Source organism: Lepidochelys kempii, chromosome 8, assembly GCF_965140285.1.
Source record: "Lepidochelys kempii isolate rLepKem1 chromosome 8, rLepKem1.hap1, whole genome shotgun sequence".
In the NCBI taxonomy this organism is placed as follows: domain Eukaryota; kingdom Metazoa; phylum Chordata; order Testudines; family Cheloniidae; genus Lepidochelys; species Lepidochelys kempii.
Genome location: NC_136387.1, coordinates 24,051,933 through 24,072,065, shown reverse-complemented (window position 1 = coordinate 24,072,065; position 20,133 = coordinate 24,051,933). Strand labels below are relative to the sequence as shown.

At 41.8% G+C, this 20,133-nt stretch overlaps 1 long non-coding RNA gene across 1 annotated transcript in view; it reads right to left on the bottom strand.

The window, feature by feature from the left end:
* Nucleotides 1-15,204: 15,204 nt before the first annotated feature.
* The window catches only part of LOC140915723 (uncharacterized), a 31,753-nt gene continuing 26,824 nt past the window's right edge, over nt 15,205-20,133 (bottom strand). Inside the window, exon 3 of the long non-coding RNA XR_012160262.1 lies at nt 15,205-15,299. This is a non-coding gene — a long non-coding RNA (uncharacterized LOC140915723). The remainder of the gene's footprint in view (nt 15,300-20,133) is intronic.

The following is a 20,133-nucleotide window of genomic DNA, read 5'->3' as shown; positions in this document are numbered from 1 at the left end:
AGGGAGACAACGATTGCTCATTTTTCTAGCAAACAAATAAAAATGCCAGCATTTTACCCTCATGCACTGCCCTATCAGTGATTTTTGTTCTATACCATAGGCCAGATTCTCAATTGGTGTAAGCCAGCATAACTCTATTGAAGTCATCTGAGTTATGCTGATGTATGTCATTTGAGACTCTGGCCTCATATGTTACAATACTTAGGCGTCAAATTAATGGCAATGTGGTGGGGAATGTTAGCCTTAGCTTTTATCTATTTGTGCTGTTACCTTACCACAAACATAGACGTTCTAGTTTAATTCACTGGCTGTTCATTCTGTAAAGCAAACAGGTGCAAAAGAAATAAATGTACATACTGCGATTTATACATGGTACAATATTTTCTTAAGAGAAAAAGCATGTGCGTATCTCAGGTAACTATGAAATTAATAGGTAAAACAAAACACAACAAAACAACGCACGCGCACACACACACACACGCGTGCAAACTGGTAAACTATATGACAAGCCAAAGCAGCTTCTTAGAATCCTTTCTGGCTTGTAGCACAGTTGCATTGGGACATGTTGTCACCATTCTGGAGTGCAACCCAGATCAGTGAGGGGTTGTCACTACTGTCTCTGTAACCACGGGTGCCTCATAATGCTCTGCTGCTGTAGCTACTGACCTGGGCCCTCACAACCAGTATACTAGCATGCAGGTCACACCCTGAGTGTCTGTGTATAGCTGCAATGCTGGTTCAGCAGCTTGCCAGCAACACACCAGTCACACTCTGGCTTCCACCAGTCTTGGGTACTATTTGCAGAGTGACCCCAACGTACTCCTAGTCCTGGGTTTTCCCCAAAACGTGTGTCCTGTGCTGTCCAGCCCTCTCCTGGACAGATCAGATATTAAGGTTTGTTTCCCCTGTCAAGAGTCAATATTCAACAGTTGGTTACTTTAACTGGAGTTACCGAACAGTTTGGCTTAAACACAATACTGGATTGGTTTAGATTAAAAATAAAACAAATTTATTATCAAAAGAAGATAGGATTTTATGTGAATTCAAGTGTAAGAGATAAAGCTAGAAAGTATTACAAGCAAATAAAAGTGAAAGCACACATCTAAAAGTCTAAAACTTAATCTAGCAAGTTCCAGGCTTTTTTTTTTTTTAAAGGAGAGTAAGTTTGTGGGGGGGTGAGAAAACCTGGATTTGTGCTGGAAATGGCCCACCTTGATTATCATACACATTTTAAAGAGAGTGGTCACTTTGGATGGGCTATTACCAGCAGGAGAGTGAGTTTGGGGGGGGGGGCGCAGAGGGTGAGAAAACCTGGATTTGTGCTGGAAATGGCCCAACTTGATGATCACTTTAGATAAGCTATTACCAGCAGGAGAGTGGGGTGGGAGGAGGTATTGTTTCATGGTCTCTGTGTATATAATGTCTTCTGCAGTTTCCACAGTATGCATCCGATGAAGTGAGCTGTAGCTCACGAAAGTTCATGCTCAAATAAATTGGTTAGTCTCTAAGGTGCCACAAGTACTCCTTTTCTTTTTGTGAATACAGACTAACATGGCGGTTACTCTGAATCCTTTTTTTTTTAAGATAGTCTTTCTCACCACAGTCTTCCAGCATTATGATGACTGACCCTTTCCTTGGTCAGAATTTCTCCCAGAGACCCAAAGGTGCTGGTGCCTTTGTCTTCTTAGGTGAAAGAGATAACTTAAGGTTTTCTGCCCCTTTCTTTTATAGCTAAGTTTACCTTTGAAATGGATTCTTCTGAAGGTAACCCCTCAAAATAAAGTTTAACCAAACAGTGAGGAAGGCGACATGGAGTCTGCTGGTAGAGGCTCCATGCTCTTTCTTTCCTCGCTAGTCTTTGCTAAAATGCAAACTATTTTGTTTCCTGCTATCTCCTCCTACTACTGTCTCAAGGACCCTATTTACTTCTTATATGTAATTTGAGGTAAATACACATTTCTTTGTTTAGGATAGGCCTGTTTAACAACTTTTGCCTAGGCAAGGCTGTCTGGTTTTGAACATGTGCTAATAACTTCATACAGGGGGAATTCATAACTTTACATATAAAGTTGCTACATACATTTCACCATGATATTACTGAGCAGTGAGTTGTTAGTTTTCAAATATACTTCACAAGGCATATTTTCTACAAGACTATAACAACGGTGTGTAGGGTGTGAATACGGGGTGCTTTCGGTCACACATATATCTTCTCAGCAGTAAAAAGACTGCTGAAAGGTCTGGAAACACATGAATGGGCATGTCAAGAAAACAATTGTATAAACCAGAGTATTTTTTAAAAAAATCTTTGAATGCCAAAAACAATTAGTCTTTACTCTGAGCAGTCATTTACTATGTTTTTATTTTTCAAATCCATTTTCTTTTAAAGGAAATGTAGATTAACCCATTGAAAAGGTTTCACTCATTACAGATGGTTCCTGAGTGAACCCTTTGGACTTGATAGATGGTTCCTAAGGCCTTGATCCTTCAGTTGGATCCAAATGGGTGGCTCTTTGTCCCTGCAAGCAGCTCTATGAAAGTCAATTGGCGCTCCTCCCAGGCACAAGAGTCTGTGGGCATGGATTCAGCTGAAGATTCAGGGCCCAAGCCACTAAAATGAGAAAGGGGGGAAAAAAGTTTCTTCATGCAGCAGATGTTTTATTTTAGTTCTTTAGAGAAGATCTGTGGGCAGAAAATAGAAAACTTTTCATTTTGTCATACAGGGAAAGTAAGCAAAAATCATCTAGACTTCATTAAATTGCTTGTTTCTGGTGAGTGAATATCTGTTTTTAAAAGTTTTTAAAAAACTAACGAGTTAAATGTTAATTACTGAAAGAAATTAAAACAGTCAGAACCCTCTGAGTATTATACATGCTGGTTATTGCTGATTGTTATATTTTATGTGGTAATCCCTGGGAATGGATAAGTGATAAGAATTGCTTAAAAGAGAGTATTGGAAGAATGGTTTTGTATGAGCTGGATTTTTTTAATATAAAAAGATATGATGTGGTCTGGCCACATGTTTTTAAGAAAAATTAATTATGTATGATTGGAAACTGAGCTGAACGAAATATGGCTTAAGAATTTATGCACCAAGCGCTATTCAGGAGGTGCATGCTTATTGAGAGAGAAACCAAAAAAGGGCAAAAAGAATTCTGTTGCAAAGGAATATCGGTCTGAATACAAATCATAAACATTTCAGAACTAGATTTACTGAGACCCAGCATTCCCATTGGTCCCCTGTGCATCATTGTGATGCAGACTGGTAGGCTTTGTCTTTTGTTTCTCATACCAAAACAGGGAAACAAACCAACTAATCACCAAAGAGTGGCTTTCCTACCACTTACACTCCTGGGGATTGGGACTACTGGAGAGGGCAGCAGCACACAGCAAATAGACTGAGTCACCTTAGAGGCTTGTGTAGAGACTCTCTCTCTCTCAGGTTGACTTGGTGAGCACTGTAAACTTACATAAGTTTAGGTTGCAGATTGCTCAAGTAGCTAAAAACAGGTTTTTTTACTCTGGCAGCTATGTAAGATTGAGTGAGACTGGTGAATTTCACAAATAGAAACATGAAGACTTTACTCCAAATCCAAATATATCAAAAGCATGATTATGCAAAGCCAGATACATATAACAAAACACCCCAAGGTTGTCATACTCACAACTTTACAAAGACCATAAGAAATAAACATGAAGAGCCTATTAAGTGGAGAGCACCATAAATGGGCTTGACAGTACGAAGGCCTCCACCATTCTGTCATCCCAGATGTCCCAACTAAGTGTGGGCCTGAAAGTCTTTTAGATCCTTTCCCCTTGCATCCCACAGACATCCGGAACCATATTTAAGGTAAGTCTCAGCCCTCTGCCTATGTGTGGTATTCTGGGGAGCTGTAATTCGGCTACTAGCATAGGCTGTCAGCACTGCCGACCGGGCCATTAAAAGTATGGTCGGTGGTGCTGTGGAGCTAAGGCAGGCTAGTCCCCACCTGTCCTGGCACCATGCTGTGCCCTGGAAGAAGCCAGCAAGTCCGGCTCCTAGACGGGGGGGCCACAGGCACCCCACCCCAAGCACTGGCTCCGCACTCCCATTAGCCGGTTCCTGGCCAAAGGGAGCTGGGGGGCAATGCCTGCAGGCGAGAGCAGTGCGCGGAGCTGGACCTGCTGGCCACTTCCAGGGCACAGCATGATTCCAGGGAAGGCAGGCAGCCTGCCTTAGCCCTGCTGCACCGCTGACCGGGAGCCACCTGAGGTAAGCCCCCACCTTAACCCTGCGCCCCAGCCCTGAGCTCCCCGCCCCCAAACCCAGAGCCCCTTCCTTCATCCCAAACTCCTTATTCCCAGCTCCACCTCAGAGCCTGCACCCCCAGGCAGAGCCCTCACCCCCTTCTGCACCCCAACCCCCTGTTCCAGCCCAGTGAAAGTGAGTGAGGGTGGGGAAGAGAGAGCCACCAAGGGAAGGGGAATGTAGTGAGTGGGGGCAAGGCCTTGGCGATGGGGTAGGTCAGGGGTGGGGCCTTGGGGAAGGGGCAGGGTGGGGCTAGGGTGTTCGGTATTGTGCCATTAGAAAGTTGGGAACCCTATACATAAATGTAGTTTCTCCATGGTTATATGTACTGAGAAATCCATTAGTTTAAGCTCACACTGTTCTTATGTGGTTGTTTATCACAAGATACATATAGCAAAAACTCCTACAAACCTAGGTCAAATACTTTTGCTTATTTCTAGTACATGCCAGGCTTTGCTAGTGCTAACCACTATACTTTACTAGGCCTTCATTGAGCTTATTGCAAAGCATATTTTATTTTTCTGTTCCCTGCTTGCATTATAGATTCTTAAGCAGCTCAGTTTATTCTAACATACAGATTACCGTTTATTCTCAGGTATGGACCTCCCAAAGTCAGTCAGAGTCCAGAACCTTGACCTGTGTAACTTTGTAGATCTTTTCCCACATGGTGTGTCTATGGTAAGAAACAAAAATCATGCCATGTGTTGAATTTCACATAGCTGTGTTTACAATCTATGTATTAATGTTCCATTGAAATTACACTTGGCCAAATGATCACACGTCCTGCCTATTTTGTTTGTAAGTGTAAATTTATTTATTGGTGGTCTTAACAAGCTCCTACAGACAACCAGGAAACCTTGCTTCCTTTTGAACCTTCATGTTAAACAGAGACTGTTGGTCCTGTGTCTGAGATATGTTCTCTTCTCATTCTATCATACACCTCCTTGGTGGCCACTTGGCAGCACCTAGATAACGATCAATCATCAAAGCATCAATAACATTTTTACGCTTAGTTGAAACAAAACCAAAACCCCAAAGCCTTTCATGCGTTGTCAGTTCTTTTTAAGACTACAAGTACAAAAGTTCTGCTATTAAATGCTGTCTGAAGAAGAGTCACTCTGATGACCTGCCAGGATAATCTGCTGTCTTGTCACATAACCTGTATTATGGCTGCATGTTCTCACAGACAGTACTTGGAAGGGACCGACTTAAATATTCAAAGCAGATAAGCCTGACCCTTTCAGCCACAATGATTACCTGTTCTTCTGAGATAACTCAGCCAGTGAATAACAGAGTCCAAAGCAGAGAATTAATTCTGTGCTAATGAGCCTGCTAGCCTATCAGGGAAGCAAATAGCACACAAAATTGGTTAGGTTAAAGGCAATATTAATCCACTAACAAGGTAAAGGGAACAAATGCTTTTGACCCTGTGAAATGCTTTATACTCTTCATGTTGGCTCAGGTTTCCTTGCCCTTTACTTTGCCTAACTACTTTTGCTCTTGAAAGTTATGAACCCACAGGGGTTGTTCATTAGACACACTGTCCTTCCTTTCCTCACTAATGTCCTGAATTCAGCCTTCTCCAGTAGCCAAAGGAGGGTTTTTTTCCCCAAGTGTGTTGTTTAGGGGTAGTTGGGAGGAAAGCACTAATGTTGGATACATAGTCAACTGAATTTAATAGCTAGTGAAACATACCATGTACAAATCAGTAGACATGTGCCAGTCCACTAGGAGCAACTGCATCCATGCAAAACAGGCAAAAACACTATTTGAACATATTTTTTTCTCCATACTATGGTCAATAAAAAGAACATGGTAGATTCTTCTGTGACCACAAGAGTAATAAGTGAACAGTTGCGAATGACCCCTCTAAAACGTGTGTGATCAGTGAATCAGCATCATGTGCATTTGGGGAGAATGGGATTACCTGCTTGTGATGGGATCCCTTGGGTACATCTAGGAACTGTGGGACCGCTGTGCCCCCTTAATTCTCCAGCCTGGGCAGTCTCACAATGGTTTGCTAGTGACAAGCAGCAAACCCCTCCAGGTGCTGCAGTCACTTAGCCATTAGCATGTAGAGAGTCTCACCCACAGAAATTAATTAAATGCTCTCTCTGCTACTCATGATGCATACGGAGAGAGGCACCAGCCAATCACCCCTTCCACCCCAGAAATATACTGTCTTACAAAGCTCAAGACAGTGCAAACTCATTAATTAGTTCACCCCTTCATCAAAGGGGTAAAAAAACAAGGGGTGATGTCATGGTAGTGGTGTACAGACCACCAAACCAGGAAGAAGAGGTGGATGAGGCTTTTTTAAACAACTAACAAAATCATCCAAAGCACAGGACTTGGTGGTGATGGGGGACTTCAACTGTCCAGACATCTGTTGGGAAAATAACACAGTGGGGCACAGATTATCCAACAAGTTCTTGGAATGTATTGGAGACTATTTTTTATTTCAGAGGGTGGAGAAAGCTAGTAGGGGGGAGGCTATTATAGATTTGATTTTGACAAATAGGAAGGAACTTGTTGAGAATTTGAAAGCGGAAGGCAACTTGGGTGAAAGTGATCATGAAATGGTAGAGTTCATGATTCTAAGGAATAGTAGGAGGGAGAACAACACAAAGAATGGATTTCAAGAAGGCAGACTTTAGCAAACTCAGGGAGTTGGTAGGTAAAATCCCATGAGAAGCAAGTCTAAGGGGACAAACAATTGAAGACAGTTGGCAATTTTTAAAAGAGATTTTATTAAGGGCACAAGAGCAAACTATCCTACTGCGTAGGAAAGATAGGAAGTATGGTAAGAGACCATGCTGGCTAAACCAGGAGATCTTCAATGATCTAAAACTCAAAAAAGAGTCCTACAAAAAGTGGAAACTCGGTCAAATTACAAAGGATGAATATAAACAAATAACACAAGTATGTAGGGACAAAATTAGAAAAGCCAAGGCACAAAACGAGATCAACCTAGGTGGGGACATAAAAGGAAACAAGAAAACATTCTACAAATACATTAGAAGCAAGAGGAAGACCAAGGACAGAGTAGGCCCGTTACTCAATGAGGGGGGAAGACCATAACAGAAAATGTGGAAATGGCAGAGGTGCTTAATGACTTCTTTGTTTCAATTTTCACCAAGAAGGTTGGTGGCGACTGGACGTCTAACATAGTGAATGCCAGTGAAAATGAGGTAGGATCAGAAAAGGCTAAGGTAGGGAAAGAACAAGTCAAAAATTACTTAGACAAGTTAGTTGTCTTCAAATCACTAGGGCCTGATTAAATACATCCTAGAATACTCAAGGAGCTGACTGAGGAGATATCTGAGCCATTAGCAATTATCTTTGAAAAGTCATGGAAGACGGGAGGCATTCCAGAAGACTGGAAAAGGGCAAATAGAGTGCCCATCTATAAAAGAGGGAAATAGGGACAACCTGGGGAATTACAGACCAGTCAGTTTAACTTCTGTACCTGGAAAGATAATGGAGCAAATAATTAAGCAATCAATTTGCAAACACCTAGAAGATAATAAGGTGATAAATAACAGTCAGCATGGATTTGTCAAGAACAAATCATGTCAAACCAACCTGATAGCTTTCTTTGACAGGGTAAACAAGCCTTGTGGATAGGGAGGAAGCGGTAGATATGATATATCTTGAATTTAGTAAGGCTTTTGATACTGTCTCGCATGACCTTCTCATAAACAAACTAGGGAAATACAACTTAGATGGAGCTACTATAAAGTGGGTGCATAACTGGTTAGAAAATTGTTCCCAGAGAGTAGTTATCAGTGGTTCACAGTCATGCTCAGAAGGGCATAAAGAGCGGGGTCCCGCAGGGATCGGTTCATGGTCCGGTTCTGTTCAATGTCTTCATCAATGATTTAGATAATGGCATAGAGAGTACACTTATAAAGTTTGCAGATAATACCAAACTGGGAAGGGTTGCAAGTGCTTTGGAGGATAGGATTAAAATTCAAAATGATCTGTACAACTGGAGAAATGGTCTGAAGTAAATAGGATGAAATTCAATAAGGACAAATGCAAAGTACTCCACTTATGCAGGAACAATCAGTTGCACGCATAGAAAATGGGAAATGACTGCGTAGGAATGAGTACTGTGGAGTGGGATCTGGGGGTCACAGTGGATTATAAGCTAAATATGAGTCAACAGTGTAACACTGTTGCAAAAAAAGCAAACATCATTCAGCGATGTATTAGCAGTATTGTAAGCAAGACACGAGAAGTAATTTTTCTGCTCTATTCCACACTGATTAGACTTCAACTAGAGTATTGTGTCCAATTCTGGGCGCCACATTTCAGAAAAGATGTGGACAAATTGGAGAAAGTCCAGAGAAGAGTAACAAAAATTATTAAAGGTCTAGAAAACGTGACCTATGAGGGAATATTGAAAAAACTGGGTTTTGTTTAGTCTGGAGGAGAGAAGACTGAGAGGGGACGTGATAACAATTTTCAAGTACATAAAAGGTTGTTAAAAGGAGGAGGGAGAAAAAATGTTGTTCTTAACCTCTGAGGATAGGACAAGAAGCAATGGGCTTAAATTGCAGCAAGGGCGGTTTAGGTTGGACATTAGGAAAAACTTCCTGTCAGAAGGGTAAGCACTGGAATAAATTGCCTAGGGAGGTTGTGGAATCTCCATCACTGGGGATTTTTAAGAGCAGGTTGGACAAACACCAGTGAGGGATGGTCTAGATAATACTTAGTCCTGCCTTAAGTGCAGGAGACTGGACTAGATGACCTCTCGAGGTCCCTTCCAGTTCTATGATTCTATGAAAGGAAAGTGGATATGCAACAGCCTTTGTAATCTGAGCTAAGATTCCCAAGCACTTCAACCAAAACCACACCGTTTTAGGTAAAAATATAAAACAGATTTATTAACTACAGAAAGGTAGATTTTAAGTGATTATAAATAGCAGGCATAGAGATCAAAGCTGGTTACATAAGAAATCAAAATGAATTTTCAGTCTAAATTTTACAAGTGAAGCAAGATTTGCATCAAACAGTCTCTCATCCTAATAGATGCTATAGGCAGTTCAGAGTTCTCAGTATTCAGGTTGGACTCCCTTGCCAGCCTGGGACCAATCTCCCCAGTTCAAAGTCTTTGTCTTACAGACATCTTCCAGGTGTTGAGATGGGGGAGGAGAGTGGTCAAGTGATGACGTTAATATCCCTCTTATTCTTCCAGCTGCTAAAAGATCCTGGTTGTGATGTGGGGTTTATTTAGCTCTCATTGAATATGTGTCCTCTAAAGAGTCTCTGTGATGGTCATTGGGAGAGTGGATTCCCCTTAATGGCCCATCAACACATGTCTGGCTGGTCCTGATGTAAATCTGTCTTACTAGGTGCTCCTTTGTTGCCGCTGAACAGCTAGCTGTGAGTGTTTCCCAACCTCACAACATATTTCAGTAACACACACTTAGTAATACTTCATATCTTCACATATAATAGTACATACAATTCAACAGGATTGTTCCACAAATCAAGACTTTTTAGAGGATGGTTCACAAGGCATACTTTGTACAAAACATATCATAATCATATCACAATGGTGAATATAGGCGTTCCAGAGTGCTATTTTGAGGTACAGAGTGTCACACTCCTTTTACCTACAGGTTCTGGTAACAGGTGTCCATGACAATGTGCTAATGGGCTATGAGGTGGAGAGTTTGGATGATGATCATTGTCATGCTCAGGCAGAGTACAGTCCACTGAACAAACAGACCCAGCAATTTGGGGGCCACCTAATACTTGGGGAGAGGAGATAAGCTGTCACTATCTCACTTCTCTATTTGGGTAGAGTGAATGCTAGATTATATATTTCTGATCAAATTTCCAAGTCTTTAGATGGATGCTAAAAGCAGGACTAGCAAACTTCAGGAACTATATCCAGCTGCCTTTTGTTCCCTTTACTGGTGCAGAAAAAAGCTCAGCCTGCTTGCTTTGCACTGCAAATGATCAGCTTCCAATACACAAATAAATACATTTTAGCACCTGCATCTCAGAGCTGCTGGCAGCACTTTCTTCCACATCTGAGGATCCTCTATTCACCTGGATGAAGGATGGGTAGTTTCCTTGTGGGATTAAAACTGATATCATTCTCACTAATCTATATTCAGCTACATTTTCTCATGATAAAGGAAGAAACACTTAACCATTGTCCTTTCCATCTGTGGTTATCTCAGGTGCCTGATTCATAGTTGCTGCCTCAGGGGCCCATCTTGCACTCAAACACTTGCAAAGCTTGAGGTAAAGACAACTGGATAGTTCTATTTAGGCAAAACTCCTATCTGTCTATTGATATGGCCCCCATAACTGCTGAATCTGAGTTAGGAGTAGAGGAACTGAACCCTAGGTGGCTCTCGTTATTACAATCTTATGGCAGCTTGAAGGTTTATGTCAAATGAGATAAGTGGTTTCTGTCTAGTGCCCAGTAAATAAATGTGCACATTAGAAAACCACCCATGGTACTGACGGGTACCCTTCTTGAGTCTCAGCAGTGATTACAAGAATTGGCTGGATGTGGAGACAAGGGATGGCTGGAAAACAAGAATTCCGTTCTGAGGAATTCCGTTCCGTTGACATTTTTCTGTTCTGAAGCAGAATGCAAGTGAGATTTCCAAACATTTTTTAGGGAAAAAATGAGACCCCCCAAGCCTCTCATAATAAGCAAGAACCTAGTGGTTAGGGCACTCACTTTGGTCTAATTTCAGTTGTGCGGTTTAGTGTGGGAGTGCAGGGAGGTGTTGGCCTGTGATATACTGGAGGTCAGACTAGATGACTTTGTGGTCCCATCTGCATTAAACTCTATGACTCTGTGTAGGAGACCCAGGTTCTAGTCACTGCTCTGTCTGATTTAGAGCAGAGACTTGAACCAGGAGGGGCGCCTCGTGCCCTAAGTGAGTGTCCGAACTGAGTGATTCAGGGAGGTCTGTGTGTGGGGGGGTGTCTCTCACAAAAAATCCATCCTGGGCCTCAGAAACCTTCTTGATGAATCATCATTTTCTGATAAACATTTAGTCAAATTCCTTGACCAGTCTAAGGGACGCTAAATTACTCTTTCATCTTGAGAAGTGATCCCTCTACATTATGGATGATGGACCAATGTAAGAAAGTTTGTGCTCTTATTATGCAGCCTGTGTATGTTCTGTGCCTCTAGAGGAGTGCTCCAGTGCTGTCAATCTAGCATCTTTCCTGACTATTAAATTCCAAGAATTTTTCTTTAAAGATACAGATGAGAAACTGTGTGACTCTCACATTTTGAAAAATTCATAGTTGCAAGACTGAGCGACAATTTGCCAACTTACTAGTATGTTCACATAAAAGGCTGTTAAACAAATGACAATTTACAAATTCCCTCAGATTTTTTTTCTTGTTTCCTTCCTCTCCATTTTCCCCTGTAGAGATGATGAGACATCTAAGAAAGATGTGCTCAGTCTAATCGAACTTCAGAACGAAAATTTTGAAGATTTCAAATAACTTACCACACAGTGGTGATAGAAAGTTACAGAGACATTGCTGTCATACACAGAGAGCCTCTTGGGAGGTGCCCATCAGAGTAAAGGATGTTAAATTATTACCTTGCAGGATCAGGATTGTAACATCTGAGTTAAATGCAGTTTGTAAAAACACTTATGAAACTATGTAGCACTCGAGACGGTACCGTGTAAGGAGAACAGCAGCACAATAATGGTGATAGATAGATCTGTGGTGTCTCATCAAGACACTCTGAATAAGCTACAAACATAAAACTTCAGTGGCTGTGGCATGCCAGACTCTATTGTCTGCTTGGGGTCAGCTGGTACAAAGTACTTTTTTTTTCTTTCCTTCTCTGGGGCAGTCAACAGTTCAGAGACACGTAATTCTCTCAATCTCCAGCCAAATGTCACCTGCATCTCTCCAACATTGTACAATTTATGACATAAATGTTTCCCCAAAGACATATTTAATCCTTCACAGCTGAATGAACCAAGGCACTGTGGGCCTGATCTGATTACATCTTTAATGTTACAGCCCTTTGCAGCTGAGCCAGGAATCTTCCGCCTGCTTTGCTGATGCAGCCATTCAGTATCTCTAAATGCAACTGGAGGGGATTTTAATACAGTGCAAAATCCCTACCTGCAGTTTTTATTTAGACTCTATTAATATTTTAATGAGTTTGGGGGAGAAATGGAGGAGAGGGTTCTGAAAATAACCTCAGAAATAAAATTCTTAAATGGAATGACTCTCACAAAAGTCCATTTCATGATAACTAACTGTTGGCCATGTAACTAGCCCCATGTAACATTTGACAGACAGGAATTGTGACTTTTCTGTAGTCAGTGTGCATTGCTTCTGTCTAATTATAGTTACAAATTGACTGTCTCAATTTGTCTGATTACAACTGATCACAAGGGACAGAGAAACTTCCTTAAAAAATTACTGATCTTTCTGTCTCCCTGTGTCTCAAAAATTTTCATTTAAAGCCACAGGACCATAGCCTGGCCGCTTAACTTGTACCAGGAACTGACTCTCCCCCTGGCCCTAGAACAGAGGAGACTAAAAATGTCAGGAAGTTATCTGTGCCCCATGGCGAGGTCAAGTCCAGGACCTTGCACAAAGATATGTTTTTAACACAGGAGCTGGGAGGACAGCATCAGGGAGTAAGTTGCAATTCCCTGATTGTCCTGATGCAGGTACACTGGCCCTGGCCTGTTGGTGTAAACTGAAGTAGCTTATGGACTCAAAATGATGTAGAATAGAGCTGGCTAGAGAATGACAATTCCATTTTACATTTTTTGAGATTTTGAAACTTCCTGCATTGGAACAAAACTGAACCCTTTTGAATGTTTTCTCACAACACAAGTATATCCAAACATCTGTTTTCAGTCCAAGATTATCAGGTTTTCACTATAGATCTTTCCCTCCCTTCCTGGAATTGACCAGAGAGCCCACCCTAGATCTCAAAATCTGCCCCTTGAAAATGTCATTGAAATTGAAACGTCTCCATGAAACATTCTGGCTTCAACGAAACAGCATATTTTGGCACCTCTCCCCTCCCCCCCGCCCCCAAAATTGTTGAAACTGTTCCAACCAGCGCCAATATAGGAGTTATAGTGGATGGTAAATTAAATGGGAGGAAACAGCACATTGTGCCCATGCACGCATAAACCTGTATATTGCACTGGACAACAGCTGGAAGAGAAATATAATGCATAAAACAAGCAAAGTAACTATCCATTTGGCAATAGCTTAATCCTCAGATAAAATATGGCTTTCCTTTTTGGCCACAATAACTTAAAGACAAATTAGAGGGATTCAGAGGGGAGCATCACAAATGATAAAAAGCCTGTAAGGCCTCTGAGGAAAGGTTACTAGAGCTGGGCATCTTTAAATCTAGAGAAAAGGGGACTGAGAAATGTTAACTACTTACAAATATTTTAATGGGTATTGTAAAGAGGTCAAAGACTAATTATTTTCCTTGTCATTGAGGACAAAACAAGGGGTAATGGACTTAATCAGCAGCAGGAAAATATAAATTAAGTACTAAGAAAAATTGTGTTAAAAACAGCTATGCTATGAAACAAGCTGCAATAGTGGGCTGTGGGTTAACCACCATTCATGAAATCCAAGGGTAGACTAGATAATTTGTCTATTACGGATGATCCTTTGTCTATCTATTCGTGACAGTGACTGTCTCCCTAAGGCCTAGTCTACACATAACACTTAGGTTGACCTAACTACATTGCTTAGGGGGCAAGAGAAATTCACACTCCTGAAAGGTGTAGTTAAGCTGCCCTAGCCCCATTGTATACAGTGCTAGATCAACAGTAATATTCTTCCATTGACCTAGGTACTACCTCTTGGAGAGTTGGATTTACTAAAACAATGGAATAACCCCTTCTGTTGTTGTAGTCAGTGTGTACACTTGCCTATGTAGCATTTCTAGTGCAGACATACCCTAAGTCTTTGCAGGACTTAGTGGTCCCAGTGGGAGCCTCTTGACCTACTATAAAACAAACGATTACACACCTCTGCAGATTTTGACACAGTTGAACACAAAGTATTACTGACTGACTTCCATAGCCAAGTTCAGGTAGAGAATGCAGCACTACATTGGCTCCAGTCTTTCCTCTCCAGTATCTACATGAGACCACATTGAGCGTGAGGTAGCTTCTCATCACTAGGAGTGGCTTCTCTTGGTCAAGGATGAACTGTATTGTCTGAGGTCCTGCCTGCTGCTCCAGCTGTATCTGCTCCATGGTTAATCAGACATTAGTCTCCCGGGCTGCTAGCCTTGCATGTTTCCCGAGCACTAGACTCTTTATAAAAAGAGAGAAATATAAATAGTCAGGGTGCTTATTATTTGGTCTCTGAATAAGACCAAGAACGAATTTACCTATCTGAAAATTGCTTTAGAGAAAGATACTGCAATAAATAATGAATTTGATTAAATTACAATAATTCTATAAATGTGCAGCTTGCATTCAGACATTAGACTTTAAAATAGTAATTGTTAATAGTTGTGCGTTTATGTTCCTATTGAGAATGAGACAGAACCCAAAAAGAGCTAAGGGGGAAAATATCAATCATGTTCCTTCATTGCACATCAGATTTCTAAACTAATCTTTCAAACTACATTTGCTTTTATTCTTTCTGTCTTGAGTTAATGGGATGAAAATAGCTTTAGAATATATCATTTCTTTTCCAATTTCTCATAGTCAGAAATCCTTTATTAGACAGGAATGACCTTCAACACTCCAGTAAATGTTTTTTGTTCTCTTAATTTTGTCTTACAGAAGCTACACAGTCTAGTGTCACTCACCAAAACACAGAGCATGCTGATGAGCATTTAATTAGTTTGTGCTGTATATGTAAAATGGAAGGGAGTCTTCATTTGTATGAAACTTCTTACCCTTTTCAGGCTGCTGGAGAAAGGAAGTTCAAGAGAGCTGATTACTCAGCAGCACCAGGTACAGGTCTTATCTGGATAAATAGATCAATGGGAGAGATGCAACTGGAATCGAAAAGGGAATAGCATAAATTGCCTGAAGATGCACCTTTAACAATTCTTTTACTAACTTTTCAATGTGGAGAACTGTCAGGATTTATTGTTGACAGCCTGTCCCCAGACCAATATTTGGCTAACAATTTTCCTCTTATAGGCTCCAGTGCTATCTTTAGGTGTGACCTGAGCCGAATAACTAGTGAAACAAACCCTCACCTCCTTGAGTTTAAAAGTAATATTATTGCCAAAGGTAACCTAATGAGAATGAAGAATGATTTATTCAGTACCTATTCTGACATAGACAAGGTGATGAACCCAGTGGGGTGGAGGGGAGGCAGGCTATGCCAAAACTATTGGAATTTCTTTTAATTTCTTCTAGTTTCTTCTACTTGAAATTCAGCTCAGGTAATTCAGACCCATATAGCCTTTTAAAAGCAGAATGTAGAAGAAATGCGGTCAAAAGTACTGGACTTTAGCATGTGTCCATGAATTTTTCCATTCGACATCAAGCAAAGGACAGAGGACAGCCTTTCATTAGGCTATCAGGATTATTTTCTGGGGCATTCTTCAAAGTGTCTTTAAAAACAGTAATCTTTGTTCATTGCAGTGGATGTATGACACAAAAAAACACTGTGCTTTTTAATGGCATGCTCCACGCATCCACTGGAAAATTTCTATTAAAGGGTTGATCTTTATTTCCTTTCTTCAGTTAGGGAGAAAAAAAAATGTATCTTGGAATGATCTTAGGTGTGCAAATTTAAAAAAACAAAGCAATTCTTAAGTCTTTTACTTTCCTTAGCGGAAGTGGCAACTTATTTTCAATGATAGATGCATTCTAGAAGTTTTATCATAGGGACTGAAGTCTCATATTTTCCAGCACTCTCTTTTAGACTACTAGCAGGATACAGCTTTCATCAGTCATACTGATTGAGTCACTTTAGTAGAACTTGTATCTGCCTTAAAAGAAAGGTAGAGGCCCCCGAACTATTGGCTATACCTATGTAAGTGTTTCTGATGACAATGACATGGAGTGTGAACACACCTATTTGACCACTTGTCACAGGCGTATCAATTAAACTCAATTCTAGAGCTGGCCAAAACTCAAGATTTCCTGTTCACAAGAAATTTTGGCATTTTGAAACATTTGTTTTGTTCTGAATCGGAATGAAAGTAAATGGTTTGAATTCCTCACAGACTGAAAATCCTGAAAACAATTTTTGTTTTGGAAACACTGACACATGGTGTTCTCAAAGTCAGATTTGATCCTTGGGACTGACCACTGCTGAGTACAAGGTGGGGCTGCCAGGGTGTGCAGATCTGGAGCATTCCCATCATGCAGACTGCCCCCAGGCCAAGAACCCCATTGCTTCCAGATTCCTGTACCAGCTGGATCCCAGAAAGTCCTGTGGTCCCTGGCATTAGGTCAGTCTGTGTGGTAGGGCTGTCCCAGAGCTCCAGAGCCTGAAAGCTCATCCCAGGATCTCCAGGGTTCCTAGCTCCGTAGTCCCAGGGATTTCCAGACTTCCTGCTGTGGAACCAGGAGCACAGACTCAGACTTCAAAACTCCACAACAGCTTGAGCATGGCAGGCCTGGCCTGGAGCCATGGAGCCTGGAAGCCCAGGGTCCCCAGCCCTGGGGTAGTCTGCATAGCAGGCCTCCACAACAGGCCGCCAGGCAAGCTGCCAGGAAATCAGCTGCCTGACAGATGGGGTTCCATTGGAACCCTGCTGTGGATTGGTTGTCGAAAGCTAATCAAACCTGACTCACTTTTGTAAGAAACTTTGAGTTTGACAACCAGCTCTAGTCAATTCTTGAGAAAAGAGGCCTTTTGGGAGATTCCATTGAGGTGCTGTTTTAAACAAACAGCTCTAACAGTTTTGTCCAGTGCAGCAATCCAAAAATACAGGCTAAGAAACCCATAAGATGTGAAGTATGTCTGAGAAGGTTTTAAATACTGCAATGCGCTACAACAAGTTACACATTCATCAGATACCCATACATGTCTGGGGAGCTTCACACTCATGCCTCAGGCAACGGAGATATAATGCATGCTTTTTATCTTGAGATTAAATTGCTACATGGGGTTATACCTGAATACCTTTCAAAAGCTGAAGCTAAAGCAAAATCCTGTGACCTGTTCATTAGGTAGAGTTGCATATTGGGTGCACATTAGGTGAATGATCTGCCAATCTTGGGGGTGGGGGAGTGTGATTGTTTAGGGCAGAGCTTTCGTTACTAACAGACCATGAGTGTGGGGTAGAAGCCAGTATTGTGGTGGGGACTGTGAATGGAGTGGTGTGTTGGGGGGAGTGAGTGAACAGGCTGTTCTACATTTTCTCCAGCTACTGCTGTCTCTGCCTCAGTTACCCTATCACTTGTCTGTAGTGCTGTCTCTACCTCAGTCATCAAACCTGGCATCAGATGTAAGATAAACGTGATCATCAAAATTATAGTTGGAGAAAACTGTTTTAGAAATAAGAGCTTTTTTTTAAAAAAAAAAAAGGACTGAAGGTAAAAAAGGAGGCAAGAGTTCTGGACGCTTAGGGAAAAACCAAAACGGAGGTGATGTGGTGGTTTTTAAACTTTAAAGCCTGACTATTGCCGTATTCGAAGTGGCACAAAGAAATCTGGGATACGGGAACCCGGGAGAAAAAGGTTGGGTTATGGGACAAAAGCAGATTGAAACCCCGCTGGCCCAACCCGTGCAGTCAGTATGTACTTACCGTGGTTTTACTGTCTTACAGAAACATAGGGCTGGAGAAGTCATCGGGTCCATCCCCCTGCGCTGAGGCAGGACTAAATATACTTACACCATCCCTGACAGATGTTTGTCCAACCTGTTCTTACACCCATGTGTGTTTCTGTGCCCCTTGAAATGACTGTATTTTCTGCCTCACTCAGACCCATCTTCCTTTTTTTAAATTCAGAGCCCTTTCTGAAGACCGCAAGTCGAAACATCATCTATCTAGCTTTATTTTTTATTTCCTGCCTGCATTTGTGATAACTCCACATACGGCCCACGCGCTGCTGCAGCACCCTCCCACACTTTTTATTTTGTTGTTCTGACTTCACAGCCCTGACTGTTTAATTCATGGTACTGCTGCTTTTTATGGCTATACACACGGCTTAGTGTCAGGAGTCATAGTGCATTTCCAGGCTTTTGGCTGTGAAATTCCTTGTTCTCTCTTCGCAATTCCTTTTGCTGTACTGAAGTGTTTACAGCGTTATTCCTGTAGTGAGATGCAGGAGTGGTGTTCCTGATTTTTTTAAAAAAAGAGAAACTTTCAAATGCTTTTTGAAGCATTTTTTTGTGGATCATCATAGAACCAAATAGCCACTCTCTTCCCTTATCACATACTTCTTATTTTTGTATAGGTATAGCACGTATTTGTGTTTCTGATGAGTTAAAGTTTTGTTCCGATGGTCCCTAACCCACAAGTGTCCTGAATTCAAGTATGTACAGACCTTTGACAGAGAGGCCCAGCACCTGGCACACGTCATCCCTTTATTTCATGAATATACCTAAGTGAGTTCTCTCAGAATTCTTTAAATATAAGGGTGGTTTTGTGCCTGCAGAGAAGCCATAGATCCCCCTGTTTCTTGTACATAGATGACTGCCTCTGCTCTAAATGGCTTTTATCCAGGTTTCTGGATCATTGTGCTCACAGACACCGGTGTACTTCAGTCCATAAGCAACTGTGACAGAGCCATTAATCAAGACAGTGAACCCTATCCTACTTCCACTGAAGTTACTAGGGCAGAATGGGGGGCCTAGTTTTATTTATGTGAAAGATTAGCACAGCAGAATGACTTCATTATTCATCTCTCAACTGCTTTCCAATATTAACTAATCCTCTTGTGAGGCAGGCAAACATTGGAAGACAGCTGTCTCAGGGCACCCCCTTGTGGCCTGATATGGCCCTGCAGGTGCACTGCCCTCAGTTTCCCTGTCTTTCCGGGCTCCTAAAAAGCTTCAGACCACTCCATATCATTTTATAACATCTCCCTTCTGGTGCAGGATTCACTTTATTTAGTCCATACACACACTGGCCCTTCAGGTCCCAACCCCAGTTCAGCGCCTCGCTCCTTGAACCAGGAGTTCCAGCCCTACCCTAGAACTGAGTTCAGTTCAGTCCCTTTATTCCTTGAAAAAGCCAGTGTTGCTCCCTGTAGCTTCCCAGGCACTCCCCTGCCTGGCACTCCCAGGCTTACCTAGCCAGGAGTGTTATTGGCTATACCTTCCCATTTCTGTTTGACTGGGGTTTGGCATTCTCAGGGTTTTTCTTCTTTCCAACTGCCTCACTCTTCAGTTTAGTCATAGAAGACACCCTTCCTCCCTTGTCCAGCTTTCCTTTGCTGAGCTTTCTTCAGCCTTTTAAGGAAATCACCTGCAACCAACTTGGGAGGGTGGCAGGAGTGGGTGTGTGTGCGCTTCTGACATTCCCCCCCCCCGCCAAGACAAAAAGGTAGGGAAATGCTATACATGCTATACCTATACAAAAAGGTGAGTCAGTGTCAAAGCTGGGCTTAGACATCTGTGGGCTCAGACTACTAGAACACAGCTCTCTCTTACTTTCATAGAATCATAAGACTGGAAGGGACCTCGAGAGGTCATCTAGTCCAGTCCCCTGCACTCATGCAGGACTAAGTATTATCTAGACCATCCCTGAAAGGTGTTTGTCTAACCTGCTCTTAAAAATCTCCAATTATGGAGATTCCACAACCTTCCTAGGCAATTTATTCCAGTGTTTAACCACCCTGACAGTTAGGAAGTTTTTCCTAATATTCAACCTAAACCACCCTTGCTGCAATTTAAGCCCATTGCTTCTTGTCCTATCCTCA